The sequence below is a fragment of the Aegilops tauschii genome, chromosome 6, assembly GCF_002575655.3.
Source record: "Aegilops tauschii subsp. strangulata cultivar AL8/78 chromosome 6, Aet v6.0, whole genome shotgun sequence".
Classification (NCBI taxonomy): domain Eukaryota; kingdom Viridiplantae; phylum Streptophyta; class Magnoliopsida; order Poales; family Poaceae; genus Aegilops; species Aegilops tauschii.
Window position 1 is genome coordinate 137086986 of NC_053040.3, and position 19663 is coordinate 137106648.

The window sequence follows — 19663 nt, forward strand, 5'->3', positions numbered from 1 at the left end:
TGAAACATTTGAAAAGTTCAAAGAATTTCAGAGTGAAGTGTAAAATCATCGTAACAAGAAAATGAAGTTTCTACGATCTAATCGCGGAGATGAATATTGAGTTACGAGTTTGGTCTTCAACTAAAACAATGTGGAATAGTTTCACAAATTCATGCCGCCTGGAACACCATAGTAATGGTGTGTCCGAACATCGTAACCATACTTTATTAGATATGGTGCAATCTATGATGTCTCTTACCAATTTACCACTATCGTTTTGGGGTTATACATTAGAGACAGCTGCATTCACGTTAAGTAGGGCACCATCTAAATCCGTTGAGATGATATGAACTGTGGTTTGGCAAGAAACCAAAGTTGTTGTTTCTTAAAGTTTGGGGTTGCAATGCTTATGTGAAAAAGTTTCATCCTGATAAGCTCAAACCCAAATCAGAGAAATGTGTCTTCATAGGATACCCAAAGAAGACAGTTGGGTACACCTTCTATCACAGATCTGAAGGCAAGACATTCGTTGCTAAGAATGGATCCTTTCTAAAGAAGGAGTTTCTCTCGAAAGAAGTGAGTGGGAGGAAAGTAGAACTTGATGAGGTAACTATACCTGCTCACTTATTGGAAAGTAGTTCATCACAGAAATCTGTTCCTGTGACTCCACCAATTAGTGAGGAAGCTAATGATGATGATCATGTAACTCCAGATCAAGTTACTACCGAACCTCGTAGGTCAACCAGAGTGGTACGGTAATCCTATTCTGGAGGTCATGTTACTTGACCATGACGAACCTACGAACTATGAGGAAGCTATGATGAGCCCAGATTCCGCGAAATGGCTTGAGGCCATGAAATCTGAGATGGGATCCATGTATGAGAACAAAAGTGTGGACTTCGGTTGACTTCCCGATGATCGGTAAGCCATAGAAAATAAATGGATCTTCAAGAGGAAGACGGACGCTGATAGTAGTGTTACTATCTACAAAGCTAGACTTGTCGAAAAAGGTTTTTGACAAAGTTCAAGGTGTTGACTATGATGAGATTTTCTCACTCATAGCTATGCTTAAGTCTGTCCGGATCATGTTAGAAAATTGCCACATTTTATGAATCTGGCAAATGGATGCCAAAACTACATTCCTTAATGGATTTCTTAAAGAAGAGTTCTATATGATGCAACCAGAAGGTTTTGTCGATCCTAAAGGTGTTAACAAAATGTGCAAGCTCCAGCGATCCATCTATGCACTGGTGCAAGCATCTCGAAGTTGGAATATACGCTTTGATGAGTTGATCAAAGCATATAGTTTTATACAGACTTGCGGTAAAGCTTGTACTTACAAGAAAGTGAGTGGGAGCACTACAGCATTTCTGATAGATATATGTGAATGACATATTGTTGATCGGAAATAATGTAGAATTTTCTGGAAAGCATAAAGGAGTTTTTGAAAGGAGTTTTTCAAAGAAAGACTTCGGTGAAGCTGCTTACATATTGAGCATCAAGATCTATAGAGATAGATCAAGACGCTTGATAAGTTTTTTCAATGAGTACATACCTTGAAAAGATTTTGAAGTAGTTCAAAATGGAACAGTCAAAGAAAGGGTTCTTGCATGTGTTACAAGGTGTGAAGTTGAGTCAGACTCAAAACCCGACCACGGCAGAAAATAGAAAGAGAATGAAAAGTCATTCCCTATGCCTCAGTCATAGGTTCTATAAAGTATGCTATGCGGTGTACCAGACCTATTGTGTACCTCACCAAGAGTTTGGCAAGAGGGTACAATAGTGATCTAGGAGTAGATCACTGGACAGCGGTCAAAATTATCCTTAGTGGAATAAGGAAATATTTCTCGATTATGAAGGTGACAAAAGGTTCGTCGTAAAGGGTTACGTCGATGCAATTTTTTTAACACTGATCCAAATGACTCTAAGTCTCAATCTGGATACATATTGAAAGTGGGAGCAATTAGCTAGAGTAGCTCCGTGCAGAGCATTGTTGACATAGAAATTTGCAAAATACATACGGATCTGAATGTGGCAGACCCGTTGACTAAATTTCTCTCACAAGCAAAACATGATGACACCTTAGTACTCTTTGGGTGTTAATCACATAGCGATGTGAACTAGATTATTGACTCTAGTAAACCCTTTGGGTGTTGGTCACATGACGATGTGAACTATGGGTGTTAATCACATGGTGATGTGAACTATTGGTGTTAAATCACATGGCGATGTGAACTAGATTATTGACTCTATTGCAAGTGGGAGACTAAAGGAAATATGCCCTAGAGGCAATAATAAAGTTATTATTTATTTCCTTATTTCATGATAAATGTTTATTATTCATGCTAGAATTGTATTAACCGGAAACATAATACATGTGTGAATACATAGACAAACATAGTGTCACCAGTATGCCTCTACTTGACTACCTCGTTAATCAAAGATGGTTGAGTTTCCTAGCCATGGACATGAGTTGTCATTTGATTAACGGGATCACATCATTAGGAGAATGATGTGATTGACTTGACCCATTCTGTTAGCTTAGCACTTGATCGTTTAGTATGTTGCTATTGCTTTCTTCATGACTTATACATGTTCCTATGACTATGAGATTATGCAACTCCCGTTTACCGGAGGAACACTTTGTGTGCTACCAAATGTCGCACGTAACTGGGTGATTATAAAGGTGCTCTACAGGTGTCTCCGAAGGTACTTGTTGAGTTGGCGTATTTCGAGATTAGGATTTGTCACTCCGATTGTCGGAGAGGTATCTCTGGGCCCTCTCGGTAATGCACATCACTATAAGCCTTGCAAGCAATGTGACTAATGAGTTAGTTGCGGGATGATGCATTACATAACGAGTAAAGAGACTTTCCGGTAACGAGATTGAACTAGGTATTGAGATACCGACGACCGAATCTCGGGCAAGTAACATACCGATGACAAAGGGAACAACGTATGTTGTTATGCGGTTTGACCGTTAAACATCTTTGTAGAATATGTGGGAGCCAATATGAGCATCCAGGTTCCGCTATTGGTTATTGACCGGAGACATGTCTCGGTCATGTCTACATAGTTCTCGAACCCGTAGGGTCCGCACGCTTAACGTTCGGTGACGATCAGTAATATGAGTTTATGTGTTTTGATGTACCGAAGGTAGTTCGGAGTCCCGGATGAGATCGGGGACATGACAGGAGTCTCGAAATGGTCAAGACGTAAATATCGATATATTGGACGACTATATTTGGACTTCGGAAAGGTTCCGAGTGATTTCGGATATTTTTCGGAGTACCGTAGAGTTACGGGAATTCACCGGGGAGTATATGGGCCTTATTGGGCTTTAGGGGAAAGAGAGAGGGGAGGCTGCGCGCCCCCCAAGGCTTAGTCCGAATTGGACTAGGGGGAGGGGCAGCGCCCCCTCCTTCGTTCTCTTCTCTTTTCCCTTTCCTTCTCTCCTACTCCTACTACTTGGAAGGGCTCCTAGTTCTACTAGGAAAGCAGGAATCCTACTCCCGGTGGGAGTAGCACTCCCCTAGGGCGCGCCATAGAGAGGGCCGGCCCTCCCCCTCCTCCACTCCTTTATATACGGGGAGGGGGACACCCCTTGGAGACACAACAATTGATCATTGATCTTTTAGCCGTGTGCGGTGCCCCCCTCCACCATAATCCTCCTCGGTCATATCATAGCGGTGGTTAGGCGAAGCCCTGCGTCGGTAGCATCATCATCACCATCATCACGCCGTCGTGCTGACGGAACTCTCCCTTAAAGCTCAACTGGATCGGAGTTCGTGGGACGTCATCGAGCTGAACGTGTGCCGAACTCAGAGGTGTTGTGCGTTCGGTACTTGGATCGGTCGGATCGTGAAGACGTACGAATACATCAACCGCGTTGTTCTAACGCTTCCGCTTTCGGTCTACGAGGGTACGTGGACAACACTCTCCCCTCTCCTTGCTATGCATCACCATGATCTTGCGTGTGCATAGGAAATTTTTCAAATTACTATGTTCCCCAACATACATACAGCCACACGCCAAAAAATATGGCCACGTTCGTACATACGGGCGGGGTCTCAAATGCCTACTCGCGCATACGTACGGCCAGGGCTCATGTACATGGTTGGGTCGGAACAGAGAAACTGCATCGTCGTGTTCATCGGGAGCCAACCGGCTTGGACCGAACGGCCGATCGAAACGAGGCCTGGCGTACCGCAGAACGGAGGAAACGACCTTGTGTTCGACCTGCCACGGTCGAAACGGGATCCTGTTCATCAGGAGGGGTCTGGCATACCGCAAAATGGAGGAAACGGACTTCTCTTGGACCTCCTACGGTCAAAACGGGGTCCTGTTGATCGGGAGGGGTGTGGCGTACCGCAAAACGGAGGAAACGGACTTGTGTTGGAGCGCTACGGTCAACATGGGGGTCCTGTTCATCGGGAGGGGTGTGGCGTACCGCAAAACGGTACTCCACGGGATATTGTTCATCTCCACCGTCGACTGCCTCCATGGGCTACTGTTCATCCACCGTCGACCTCCTCCAGCCTCCACCTGTGATTGTTCATCCACGGGCTCCTGTTCATCCAGCCTCCACCGCTCCTCCACCGGCTACTGTTCAACCAGCCCTCTCCACGGGGTCCTGTTCAACCACCCCTCCACAGGCTACTATTCATCCAGCCCTCCACCGGCTTCTGTTTAACCAGCCCTCCACGGGGTCATGTTATTCCAGCCCTCCACGGGGTCCTGTTAATCCACCCCCAACCGGCTCGATCGACCGGGTCTTGTTCATCCAGCGGCAACGGCCTCTACTACCACGAGGTCCTGTTCATCCAACCCCCCACCGGGAACTGTTCATCCAACCCCCCCCCCCAACAACACTCACTGTTCATCAAGGGAAGGAGGCAGCAGGGTTCGATCGACTTCAGTTAGCAGTAGTAGCGAAGGAATCACTCAGGTTCAGTTAACAGCAAGGGATCGATCGAGGTTCAGTAATGTAGCTCGTGCAATCGCTCGGGTTCAGTTAGAGCCGAACGCCTCGCTCAGGTTCAGTTAGAACGCAACGCCTTGCACACACGCGCGTACGTTTACGAGAGAAACGCGTAAACCTCTGTGCATCACTCGGCCCTGACCACCCACCATAACCGGGAACTCCCCAATATTTTCCTCGCCCTCGCTTCTACCATGTTTTTTCCCGTCATGGACGGCCCAAAGAATGTCATGCAGCTGCGTCTCCGGCCCGCCCAGGACGAAAAGCCCGTTTTCTGTCATGATTTTTTGTCATAGAAGTAGGAGCCCACCACATCTATGATGATACCGGGTTTTGTCACAATTATCGTCATAGAAGTGTCATAAGCATGACAGGAAAAAAATTCGTTCGGCCCAAAATGTCACGGATGTGCCTTTTTTTTGTGCATGCATATCAAATATACCTTTGTTGATGTTGCCAGCCTTCTTATCTGCCAAGTACTTCGGGTAGTTCCACTTCCAGTGACCATTCCCCTTGAAGTAGAAGCACTCAGTCTCAGGTTTGGGTCCAGCCTTGTGTTTCTTTACGGGAGCAGCAACTGTCTTGCCATTCTTCTTGAAGTACCCTTTCTTTCCCTTGCCTTTCTTGAAACTAGTGGTCTTTCTAATCATCAACACTTGATGCTCCTTCTTGATTTCTACCTCCGCGGCCTTAAGCACCGCGAAGAGCTCGGGAATCATTTTCTCCATTCCTTGCATATTGCTACTTCTTGAGCTTGTGTTGATTTTTCCGTTGAAGAGGAAAGGGCGATGCAGCAAAGTAGAGATAAGTATTTCCCTCAGTTAAGAACCAAGGTACCAATCCAGTAGGAGGCACAAGCAAGTCTCCAATCTATGCACATGCACAAACTAACAAACACTTGCACACAACGCGAAAAAGGGGTTGTCAATCCCTTCACGGTCACGAACAAGAGTGAGATCTAAAAGAGATAAGTATAATGATAAATAAAAAGGTAAACTAAATTAAATATAAATAAATTGCAGCATGGTATTTTTGGGGTTTTTGGTTTATAGATCTGAAAATATATGATAGAAAATACACCCGGAGGCCATAGGTTTCACTAGAGGCTTCTCTCTTGAAAGAGAACATACGGTCGGCAAACAAATTACTATCGAGCAATTGATAGAAAAGCGCAAAGGTTATGACGATATCCAAGGCAATGATAATGAATATAGGCATCACGTCCGTGTCAAGTAGACCGACTCCTGCCTGCATCTACTACTATTACTCCAAACATCGACCGTTACCCCGCATGCATCTAGAGTATTAAGTTCATAAGAACGGAGTAACGCCTTAATTAAGATGACATGATGTAGAGGGATAAACTCAAGCAGTATGATGAAAACCCCATATTTTTACCCTTGATGGCAACAATACAATATGTGCCTTGCTACCCCTACTATGTCACTGAGTGAGGACACCGCAAGATTGAACCCAAAACTAAGCACCTCTCCCATTGCAAGAAAAACCAATCTAGTTGGCCAAACCAAACCCAAAACTAAGCAACCTCTTTTTATGCTGCTCAACACTTGCAGCCGTAAGAAATTTGTTGTCGAAAAACCTAATCCTCACGGACAATAGTGCCCTCGCATTCAACATGAAGAATGTGACAAAGCTAGTGTTTGCATTGTTGGATGCATATCCTTCCAGCGTTACTATCTTCAAACGAATGTCACGAGATCTGAGAAAATCCTGGTGCTTCTTGAACCATCGATTGGATATACCTTCTCATCCATGTGGTAGTGCCTAAATAGAGATGAAGATGAAAACAGTTAATATATAAAAAATATTATGTTGAAAGAGTGATAGCTAAACGATTAATTATACTACATTATATATGGGCTTTCGATGTGCCTGAAATCATCACCTTTATATACAAATTCTCCAGACATGGAAAGCATTGCAGCAAGCCAATAATCATGTCTAGATCAAAACACCACATATTGATATGTAAGGTCTTGACAGAATCCACCACCACTGATATGATGGACAAGCTCTTCATTGAGCATAGAACATAATATTAGTACCAAAAGTGTACTCCAAGATGATACTTAACTTATGCGCACAAATGAAAAAAGCATATTGCAAAAGTTTACGTGAATAATATACAATACCTAAATAGGTGTGGAGCCAACCACCATATTGAACCATCTAAAAGGATCACGAATTGCACCCAAGGTCTCCAGTTTAGGCACAGAGACTACAGTTATTTGCGAAGGTACTATAACAAAATCAAGGAGCAACCTTTGAAGTGAAGGGGCATCTTCGATGATGAGATCATGCCCAAAAAAACAAATTCCCATGCTTACAAGGTGGGGAGACTTTATTTTGAGACAACAGATATAGATTTCCATTCCAAAAACAAGCAGCAAGCGCTCCAGGGCAGGGCAGCTGGAGTGGATGATGCTGTGCAGTGCGGCCTCCGACAGATCAACCACCACAAGCGCAAGTTTTTTTAGCAGTGGGAGTCGAAGCATTCGTACCAGATTGTTTGCTAGATGGCACTGGGCGAAGGTGGCGGTGTGGAGAGAGGAGGAAAACCACGAGATGGACATCGGTGGTGAGGGCACAGATACATCGGTTCGTGGTATGTTACATACATAGTCATGGTAGAACTCAAGCTAATGGAGTTTATTGAATTGACGGGATGTCAGCCAGGCGGCCACCGTGCAGGGTATGTCCAGCAGGTAGCATGCCCGGATGCAGATGCGTTGAACGGAGCCCTCGTGGGAGGAGATGATGGCTCCGGGGAGTTCAGAATCATCATCGACAGATAGCTGATGACAGTCGAGATTAAGAGGCACGGTGCGCCACAGAGTGCGCCACCGAGATGCGAGGACTTGTGTGCGGAAGCCATCCTTGGTGGGGAGAAGGGAGATGATCTCCCCAAGGATGTCGTACGGGAGATCGCTGATGCGGTCCACTGGAGATTCTACTGGTTCCTCAGGTCCAGGGGCGCTTCTGGCCGCACAGCCGGGTCCAAAATCTACATCCGGCGGCGGCGCTGGCCGGAGCCTCATCTGTGTACATACCAATCTGAAAGAAAAAAATGGCATAACATGTAGGACATTCGAAATCAATTCTCAAGATCAGGAAGAAAAAAGGCACAAACATATATGTAGGACATTCAAAATCAATTCCCAAGATCTGGCCACAAATTATTAGCACGCAAGCTAACCCTAGTCGGATTATTAGCAAAAATCATTTGTACAGAACAAACAATTAATCACTAACTCTATACGGATAACATTCAAACAATCAATACACTACGTGCATCTAACGGATCTTAATTACTCTGATTTCATGGACTGAGAGAACATAACAATAGGATTTGTATTCCAGAAAAATTATAGAGGGGTGGGGGCTTAACCAGGGAAAACACATGATATGTTTGCCGCACAAATGGGTATATATATGACTAACCGGTTTTCCGTCAGAGTCGCAGTCATTACCGGAGTTGCTGTTGACCTCCGGCTCCGGCTGGGGGGCACAACGGCGCCGGCGAAGTCAAGGTCGTGCTGCTGCCTGTGCGAGACCACGTCGGCGGTGGCGGCAACATCTGTGCCCCGCTTCACGCATTGCGCGGGTGCTTCACCAGCCCCGGCGTCGCCACTCCCTCCGATGGTGCGCTTCGGCGGCATCCTCATACACTCCATAGTCCAGATGTTGGTGACAACTATGGACCGGGGGTGCAGCCGCCTATTATGGCCGGCGGCTTGGGCGTGCAATTAATACGGACCAGTGGGAGCGAGTCAGGCTGCGATCAAAAGCTGTCTCGCCTCCCGGGGAGCCTGGGCGGCGGACTTCTGCCATTCCTACCATCATTTCACACAGCTACTCGCACACCTCCCCGTCAATACGCACGCCTCCCGGTATGCCTGCGCGGCGGACTGCTCGCATGCGTCCCGTCAACTCACGCCTGCTCGCACAACACATGGGGCGTGTGGCAGCACGTATATTTTTTGGTTTATTTTCTGCTGCTTTATTGCTTAACTGAAGCATGGCACGGTCTAACGCACACGGTCCGAATAAATAATCCGTATGAGATATTGGTTGCCAGTTTTCAATAATCTCCCATTTGTAAGAAGATTATATCAAAACGGGTATCGTTGACGAAAAACTACAATATCATAGTCTACTGCTGTCCATATATGACACCACGATAAGTTTCATGAATTTCAACTAAGTTTTGGATTTACTGGATTTTAAAAATATATATTCTCAATATTTTGAAATCTCTTGCACAAAGAAACATGCACCCAAGGACACATATGATTTTGCAACCCATTTTGGTGCACATGTAGCTCAAATTTGATTTTTGCACAGTAAATCCCTAGGGAATCAATCAATGTATAAAAACGGTCGAATGATGTCTTTTTTTAATTAACACGACACTCCGCCTTTCGTCACATGTTCACTGCAGAAAAAGTTTGACATGCCTCAGAGTGGCTGTGGTGGTGCGGGATGTGTGTGTCTGTCTGTGTGGGGGTGGGGGAGGGGTCCGGTAGTACACTACGAGTCATGAACCTCCGTGTGGGATTATTGATCATTTTGTGAGTCATATATGCCACATCAAAGTCGTGAATTGGTTATTTAAAGCATTACACAGCCCTTTCATACATAATGTTTGGGCCACATGAATGCATTGGTGGTCCTCTCGGACACTCTTCCTCGTGCGGTTATCAGCGACGTGCCCATTCGTTAGCCCGCAAAGGTTTTTAGTTTCCACCGACAACGAGAGGCATTAATTTGACCAAAAGGTGGATTCATCTTAGCATGTGTGTGGTGTGGATCATGGTGGGATTCAATGTCAAAGTTCGAGCACGTGTGTACACACTCCCGCCGGCTTGAAGTGAGGGGGCTACACGCATCATGGTGTAGTGCGTTTCCAGTTTGCGAAGCATGTGCCACGTCAAAGTTGTCCATTGGGTATTCAGACATCACATAACACACGGGCGCATGCACGCACTGGTTTTGTCCTATGACATCACTCGCATGTGCCTCTCTCTGTGGGCCCACGAGGTCGTCGTCGACCAGTTGAACGTACAATGAGAGAGAGGCTAATTTGACCAACAAGGATGGTTCTTTTTTGGTTTGTGTTACGTATATGCACGGTATAGGAGTATGTACATGTCAAAGAGGGGGAAACATGAATACTCTATATATATGCATGTCATAACCTCGCTCCATGTGGGGACTTTTCGGTTCCCGAGGCAGGTTCCACCTCAAAGTTGCACATTATATTGGTATTCAAATATCACGCAATACCATGCAGGCGGTGGTTGCCCTATATATTGGAACTCACTCGCGTGTGGCCCTTCCATCCGTGGGCATGCGAGGTTGTCCTCCATCACTTTGACCCAATGAGAGAGAGGTTAATTTGATCATCAAGGAATGATTCTTTTTTGGTTTGTGCTATATAGTAGAAGTACATATATACCACGCGTCGAATGGGGGCGTACATATAGCACATGCCACGCGTCATGAACCTCGCGCTCTTTGCGGGGACTTTTTGGTTTCTTACATATATATATATATATATATATATATACGTGGTGCCACAGCAAATTTGTGCATTGCGCATTCAAACATCACACAAACAGCTCCTTGGGCCACATGCATGCACACGGTGGTACGTAGTCCTATATAGGATGATCACTCACATGCAACGTATGCTTCGCTTCTGTGTTGGGCCCGCGAGTTCGTCGTCCATCACTTTGACCCAGCGAGAGAGAGGTACGCGTTTGACGAACAAGGAGGATTAATTCTTTTAGGGCTGTGTTACTAGGTGTATATATAGTATGTGTCGAGGGGGGTGACCAGCTTGGTCCATCACTTTCACCGACAGCGCGAGAAAGGCTAACTAATTTGACTTAGCAGGGGATTAATTTTTGTTTTTTCTTCATATAGATCATGATGTGAGATTACATATATATATAATAGCACATTTGTACACATGAATCCATCCTGCTGGATCGAAGGGGGGGAGTGTCGGTGTCAAAACCGGCGGATCTCGAGTAGGGGGTCCCGAACTGTGCGTCTAGGATCGATGGTAACAGGAGATGGGGGACACGATGTTTACCCAGGTTCGGACCCTCTCTATGGAGGTAATACCCTACTTCCTGCTTGATTGATCTTAATGAATATGAGTGTTACAAGAGTTGATCTACCACGAGATCGTAATGGCTAAACACTAGAAGTCTAGCCTATGTGAATATGGTAATGAGTATCCCCTTTTCCGGACTACCCTCTCCGGCTTATATAGACACCGGAGAGATCTAGGGTTACATGGAGTCGGTTACATAAGAAGCAATCTACATAGTCGGTTGCCAAGCTTGCCTTCCACGCCAAGTAGAGTCCAATCCGGACACGGGTATAGTCTTCGGCCTTCATGCCTTCACAGCCGATCAGTCCGGCCCAATGGATAACAGGCCGGACGCCCGAGGACCCCTTAGTCCAGGACTCCCTCAGTAGCCCCTGAACCTGGCTTCAATGATGAGGAGTCCGATGCGCAGATTTGTCTTGGGCATTGCAAGGCGGGTTCCCTCCTTCCGAACTCCAGAATGGCCTTCGGATGTAGTAAGTATATCCGGACTTGTGCATATAATTGCAGAGAATATAATATCCCATGAGTCCAATTTGCTGATAACTGTTTATGACATCGTATCACGCCTGCCCGGTTACTATTTCCAGCCGTTGGCTAGCACGTCGCCCCACGTCTCGGGACGCGGTTTTACTGGCACGTCTTGTCAAGGCAAAGATCGTGTCCCCTTATTCACGGGATTTTCATTAATGCAGGCGTGGGTAACCCAACCGTTCCCTGGGTACAACTCCTTGGGGATAGGTAAGTTTCGAGACCCAGGTGGAGACGCTCAGTATTTGGGGTCTTTATATAGGGACCTAGTCTCGTCTTTTTCCTTTGCGCTTGCTTGTTCCTCAACCCCAGCGACCTCGAGTTCTAACCCTCTGGTTCCAATCTCCACTAGCCCTAATCATGTCCGGATCCAGCCGTCCAGGCCGGTGGGTGGCTTCTTCTGTCATGGAGGAGGATATTGCAGAGCTTCGCGCGGCGAGGTATCTGACCCCAGAAATCCTTCATCGGCTTCCCGCAAAGGGGTAGGTTATTTCTACCCCCAAATCCGGCGAGAGGGTCGTATTTGTATCCCACTTCCTCCATGGGTTAGGGTTCGCGCTTAACCCCTTCGTCCGGGGGCTCATCTTCTACTATGGGCTAGATTTTCACGATCTGGCCCCGGACTCTATTCTCCTCATCTCGACATTTATCATCTTTAGACTCCTCCGCACTTTGGTTTGTGGCTCAAGACCTTTGACGTGAGGCCGCAGGTGACAGAGGAGGAGCAAGCAGAGTGCGGCAGCGTCATAATAGGCAAGCTTGCCAGCGCAGTTTAGTTTGAAGGATCTTTCGCCAAGTCTTCCGACCTATGGCAGCAGGGGTGGTTTTATATCAACGAGCCGCGGGGCTCCAAGTGGGCGGCTACGCCTGCGTTCCGACCCGTCCCTCCAATTCAGCTTGCTTCATGGATCAATAAGGGATTGGACTGGGGATCCGTCAATGAAGTGCAGACTCTGCAAAGTCGCATCCGAAGCCTTACCGAGAAGGGCATCGATCTTGTGAACGTCGTTCAAGTAATGCTAGTCCGCCGGACCCTGCCATGTCAGCGGCGGCCTCTCTGTATGTGGGAGTTTAATCCAGAAGGGTGGCGGACTCTTCAGCACCTCTTCGGCACTACGCACGAAGGAATGTGGAAATTATATTTCGGGGAACGAGAGCAATGGCCGGACACCACCGAAGATGTTGGCCTTGACTACAATCATCCGGACACTTCGGTAAGTATTCAATCTCCGAACACCTTCCATTCAAGCACCTCTTGACAAGATACTGAACAATCCGTTCCTACACATGATTGGATAAAGAAAGCGGTGTTAATCCGGTGTCCGGCGCCCCTTCCCGAAGACTCTACGACCGCCCTGCTGACGAGAATGCTGATTCCGACACCGTACCAGGTGTCTGCAGAGGGGGGCAAGAGCGGGGAGCCCAAAGGTGGTGCCCGTCCTGAGGATGAATTAGACGCCGCGTTCGGGGAAACCGAAACCCTTTTGCCCAAGGGCAAAGGTGCAGAGGGAGCCTTCCATGGCAAGAAGAGGGTCGCTTCCGAAGATCAGGAGGGGAAGTCTTCCAAGAGAGGAAAAATGCCATCGTCGGGCGGCTTGGGCCGAGCAAGCGATGCTGCCATAGGGCTTCATGATGAGGACGAACCTCTGGCCAAACCGTAAGTGAAGCTGGGGCACTTTAAACGTACCGCATTCTTTTCCTATTAGTAATCATCTGACATATGCACATCCACGCAGCTTAACGCCTGGTGTCTCTCAATCGTCCTCCTCCTCGAGAGACCTTCTTCTGGAGATGATGGAGAGTGACACGCCTTCTCCGGCCTCCTCGCCTGTAACACCCATGATGCGGCTATATCTCCCACGTGTCGAGGCACGACTTAGAGGCATAACCGCATTGTGGTTTTGTCGCAAGAAGGGTCATCTTCACACAATCCCATGTAATGAACAAGAATGGGATAAAGAGTTGGCTTACAATCGCCACTTCACACAATACAGAAATAAATCATACATCAATCAGAGTACACACATAGGTCCGACTACGGAACCAAAAGAAAAGAAGACAACCCCAAATGCTAGATCCCCGGTCGTCCCAACTGGGCTCCACTACTGATCAACGTGAAACGAAACATAGTAACGACCAAGATCTTCATCGAGCTCCCACTTGAGCTCGGTTGCATCATCTGCACTGGTATCATCGGCACCTGCAACTGTTTGGAAGTATCTGTGAGTCACGAGGACTCAGCAATCTCACACCCGCGAGATCAAGACTATTTAAGCTTAAGGGTAGGAAAGGGGTAGTGAGGTGGAGCTGCAGCAAGCACTAAGCATATATGGTGGCTAACATACGCAAATAAGAGCGAGAAGAGGAGCAATGGAACGGTCGTCAACTAGTAATGATCAAGAAGTGATCCTGAACTCCTACTTACGTTCAAGCATAACACAAGAACCGTGTTCACTTCCCGGACTCCGCCGAAAAGAGACCATCACGGCTACACACGCGGTAGATGCATTTTAATTTAAGTCAAGTGTCAAGTTCTCTACAACCGGATATTAACAAATTCCCATCTACCACATAACTGCGGGCACGGCTCTCGAAAGTTTACACCCTGCAGGGGTGTCCCAACTTAGCCCATCACAAGCTCTCATGGTCAACGAAGGATAAACCTTCTCCCGGGAAGACCCGATCAGTCTCGGAATCCCGGTTTACAAGACATTTCGACAATGGTAAAACAAGACCATCAAGACCACCTGCTGTGTCGACAAATCCTGATAGGAGCTACACATATCTCGTTCTCAGGGCACACCGGATGAGCAAGACGTCGGGTTGGCATAGACCCTAGTTGCCTAGGGGGCGCCGGACATCGCTCGGTTTGGACCAGCACTCGAAGGAGCACTGGCCCGGGGGGGTAAATAAAGATGACCCTTGAGTCTGAAGAACCCAAGGGAAGAAGGCTTAGGTAGGCAAATGGTAAAACCAAGGTTGGGCCTTGCTGGAGGAGTTTTATTCAAAGTGAACTGTCAAGGGGGTCCCATAAATCACCCAACTGCGTAAGGAACGCAAAATCAAGGAACATAACACCGGTATGACGGAAACTAGGGCGGCAAGAGTGGAACAAAACACCAGGCATAAGGTCGAGCCTTCCACCCTTTACCAAGTATATAGATGCATTAATTAAATAAGAGATATTGTGATATCCCAACATATCCATGTTCCAACATGGAACAAACTTCATCTTCACCTGCAACTAGCAACGCTATAAGAGGGGCTGAGCAAAAGCGGTAACATAGCCAAACAACGGTTTGCTGGGAAAGGTGGGTTAGAGGCTTGACATGGCAATATGGGAGGCATGATATAGCAAGTGGTAGGTAGCGTGGCATAGCAATAGAGCGAACAACTAGCAAGCAAAGATAGAAGTGATTTCGAGTGTATGGTCATCTTGCCTGAGATCCCGCAAGGAAGAAGAACGAGTCCAAGAAGAAGACGAACGGGCGTAGTCGAACGAATCCTCACAACTCCGGAACGAAACCGAAGGTAACGAGAGAAGCAACCCGGAAAGAAACAAACAACATAGTAAACAACCACCACATACACATGGCATGATGCAAAATCAAGTATGATGCATGTCCGATTTAATGAGGCATGGCATGGCAAAGTGCACAAACAAAACTACAAGTTAAGTGGAGCTCAATATGCAACGAGTTGCATATTGACGAAACACCACATTAATTGTTTAGTTCTCTCTCGTTTATGTAGCCAACAATATTAAATGTTGATTAACATGGCAAGAGGTGAAGCATAAGAAAACTACCTAGCTAGGCAAGTTTAAATGAGGCCGGAACAACAAACAACAATTCCGGAAAATCCCCATGTCCATTTTTCGAATTAGCTACTGTTCTGCCCTAAAACATCTTTTAATGTTATTAAACAGTAAAACAATGTGCACCATGTTAATCTATGCATTTTTCTACCCCATTTACATATAAAGTTTATTAAATTCAGAGCTACGGTTATTAAGATATGAAATAATTCATTTTAACATGCTATTTATGCAAAATTAAATAAACAGCAAGTTTAAACATTTTAAACATGGATGAGAGCAGCATATTATGAAACTAGATGAAATTCTAGACATTTTTCATATATGAAGTTTTTACATATGATGCACGGTTGTGGAGTTATTATATGCATGAACATGAGGGACTTTTCTGCAAAATGGTAATTCTCTGGATAATTGGCAAAATTCGCAGGACCAGGAAAAAACATATCGGGCCGAATTAGAGCTACAGGCCAGAACAGGACATGGGCGCTGGGGGTTTCTCACCATGGGCCATGGCCCAGGCGGTGGAGAGGTAGGCCGGGACGGACTGGGCCGCGCGGGGACGGACTGGCGACGCAGGACGAGCAGAAGCAGAGGAGTGGTCAACGCGGCTATGCGACTGCAGCCTCCTCCTCTTGAACAGAGGCGGGAGCGGGACTTGGCGGCGCCAGGCGACGACGGGCGCGGGACAGGTCGATCCGGGGCGGCAACTCCAGATCCAGGCGCGAGGAAGGCCGCCGGTGGCTTGGGCTTCAGGCTCCTGTCCATGGGCATGAAAGAGAGAGAGAGAGAGAGAGAGAGAGAGAGAGAGAGAGATGTGAGGAACAGAGGAAAGCACGGGGAGGAAGGGAGAGACAGGGGAGGAGAGGAGCGGGACGAGGCCGGTCCTTGCCGTGGTCGCCGGCAGCGAGGCCGGTCACGAGACGACGAGGCGAGGTGGAGGAGCACGGGAAGATGATGAAGAAGCGGGCATCGGGGAGGCAGGAGACCTCGGGCTCTCGAGGGGCTCCTGGTCGCTGGTGAGTCGAGGCTTCTGTGGGTCCTGGAGGCAGCGTAAGGACGACGGGAAGGAGCTACGGGCGCTGGGAGTCCTAGGTGAAGGAGGTGCTGCTTGCTCCGGTGGTGGCCTTGGCGGATTGAGGCACGGTGCCATGGCATGAAACAGAGAGCACGAGAGGTTAGAGAGAGATAGAAGAGAAGAAAGGGAGCAGAGAAAACCAGGGGAAGAGAAGGCGACCCGGACGAGCTGCTGCTGCTGGAGGTCGCCGGCTCGGGCGAGGGTCGCGGGCACAGGGCGCCTGGTCTCGGGTCATCGGCAGCCGGCCGGCGCGACGCGGCAAGGAGGTGCTCGGGAGATGGGGAGCCCGATCCAGAGCGAGGGAAGCTGCCCGAAGGCCCTGGCTGGCACGAGGAGATCCCTTGGATCTTCATTCGAGGGTGGAGAAGGGGAGCTGCGGGCTGGAATGGATCTGGCTGGTGGTTGGCTCGATGGGGAAAACGAGGAAGGTGGAGAAGGTGGCGGCGGCATGGGGATTGATGGATGGGACATCTCCCTAAAATTTAGGGTTTGGTCTGATTTGGTTAGGGGCTGCCCACTATATATAGTAGGTGGCTAATATGAGAGGGGATTAGCCCCTAGATTTTTATCGGACGGCTTCGGGTTGTCTATACAAAGAACGGATGATGTTTAGGATAACTCGGGATTGTTCCGGACCCACTGGTCATGACTGTGCGGTTCGGGGAAGTTTTTGGACAAGGCAGCAAAGAGTGTGGCTTGTGCGGAGAGGTTATGCGGCCAGACAAGAGGGAAGCAAAACCCGGTCGATCTGAGAAAGGACACCGAGATGAAGGAGAAGCGGCACTATGAACGGATGCAAGTTTTATGAAAACATGAGAATGCAATGCTCATGATGACATGACGAATGCAACAAGCAAATAAAACACACGGCAACAACGAAAAACAAGGAAGGCATCTGGAGCGTCGGTCTTGGGGCGTTACATCGCCCAACAGGGGGGATGATACCGAGGTATTGTCCCGGAGGGCTCCTCCCGGTCGTCAAGTAGTGCAGGAAACAAAGAAAGCGTTACCCGAAGGTGGTGCCTCTGTCACTCAGGGTTCGGGAATCAAGAATGACGGCCCCGAACTGTCCGGCCTACAGCCGGAGACGATTCTGGAGGCGAGTCAGCGGATTCCTTCAAAGGAATGCCGTACTCCAGCAACGGTTTTCGAAGACCCCGGAGCGCCAGAAATGCTGACGGACATGCTGCGACAAGCGTCCATTTCAGAGGAACACCATGCCTTGATGGTTACGGTGGTCGAAAAGGTTCTATCCGCGGATTGAACGAGGCCTTATCGAGCCTTCTAAGAGGTTTTGAGGTTTGTGATGTAGTTTTGCCAATTGAAATAATATTGACAGAATGCACCTGTTGTATATGCAGTAGCCCCTGAGACTCGGATTGCCTTCCGAAGGAAGCGGTTGGAGGATCAAAAAGATATGCTCAGGTACTAACCTTGATTTAACTTGGAATACAGGCTGCCTCCCCTCCTACGGCTACCCGAAATACGGAAGTGGCCGAACTATAGCGAAAGCTGGATATTGCGGAAGATGACATTGCATTGATCAACAGGCGTCTTGACGACTCGCAAGGTATATATTTTGAGCATTCCTTACACCAATGTGCTTTTAATTTAGGCCTGACGCCGAAAAGAGTTTTATACGAAATGTGCATGAGTGCAGATGGTGCTGCCACCGTTGAAGCTCTTCGGGCGGAGCTAGCCCGGGCCAGGGAGCAGGCCCGGTGTAGTGATGTGGCTGCTGGGAAGGCATCGGATGATCTAAGAGCCGAACATGCAGCTCGGCGTCAAAATGAGGAGAAAATATCCGCACTGGCGCTTGAATTGAAGAATACTGCCAGCCGCTCTGAATACCTTGAGAAGGAAAATAAAGCCAAAATGGTGAACTTGATAAGGCCGTACGAGAGGCGAGTGAAGCTCGGTCTGAATCCAGCGCGGCTCGTGAAGAGATTCGGCAGGCTAAGGAGATAGCGGCCGGTAAGCCCTTTTTGCTTCAGACTAAGTTTGGCGATCCGGACTATGCCCAGCTGAACCAGGTCTCGAGTTCTCCGGCTGAATTTTTGGACTTGCCGAAGAGTTATTCTGATGCGGCGCAATTTTACCAAGCGCAAGAGGGGTATGCAACGGAGAAGCTTTTCTGGTCACAATTTGGCGCATCAAAACGTACTCTGTTGCTGAATGAACAGATGTCCCAATGGTCCGAGCTTCATAGGATATCCGACGATGCCATGAAGAACGTCATAATCCGGTTGTGGCCAAGTGAGCCTATTCCGAGTAGTTATTTTGGCCTGGTGCGGCGGCTTGTTGACGCGGTGCCACATATCGATGCTGTGAAGCGGCCGGCGTGCATTGAGGGTGCACGGATGGCCTTTTCCCGAGTTAAAACATTCTGGGGAAAGATGAAGGCCATCGATGTTGCCGCGAGGAGTCCACCCAAGGGCAAGGACTGTTATGCGCTGGAGCACTATTTTGAAGACGTCCTAGAGGCCGCCCGTTTGATAGAGGGTCAATGCTCGAAAGACATAATGTTCGAGTGATGCGTATAATGGTTGTAACAAACAACTTTATAGTTAATCTATTTTTATGTTTTGCTCGAGAGCTTGTGTTCCTCCTGTGCGGCCGTTTTAATGTAATCTGAAAGTTTTCCAGTCGCCGGCTTCAGCCCCCTCGTAGGAAGTACGGGGGTGTTCGACAAAGCATTTAATCACTCTTTATCCAACGTCTTGGTCCGTGAAGGAGGTGATAATGCGGCGAACCAGGCAATCGGACTATAGGGCGTTAACACTTTCACTTAGCCAAAGGAGTTTTATGATGGGGTTACGACATAGCCCCTGGTATGTATACGGCGCATTATAATATGGTGCCTTACATATGTTGATCTGAAAAAGATCCCTCGTGTGACACGGAGAATCACTAAAGATTCGAAAAAGTCGTCAAGTGGTTGACCAGCTCTCGCCGCATCATGACAGTCAGTTTTCGGCTTTCTCTACGGAGGTGCTCATCTGGTCTAGGCCAGGGCACAATCGCAGTAGTTCTCCCTTTACTACCCTAGCCGATAGAACGGAATGTAGGGTAGCAAGCACAGGAGCCGGGCAACCCAACTATTGACCCAAGACAATGATTCGGAGCTGATGCATA

The 19663-nt window shown here is 47.8% G+C and overlaps 1 non-coding gene across 1 annotated transcript; it reads right to left on the reverse strand.

The window, feature by feature from the left end:
• Positions 1-6335: 6335 nt before the first annotated feature.
• Positions 6336-17024, reverse strand: LOC109746434 (uncharacterized). The gene is made up of 5 exons (XR_012187417.1): positions 16343-17024; positions 15955-16210; positions 15074-15145; positions 6867-6995; positions 6336-6745 (listed from the first exon to the last, which is right to left on the reverse strand). It is a non-coding gene; the product is annotated as an uncharacterized protein (transcript).
• Between the last annotated feature and the right edge of the window lie 2639 nt (positions 17025-19663).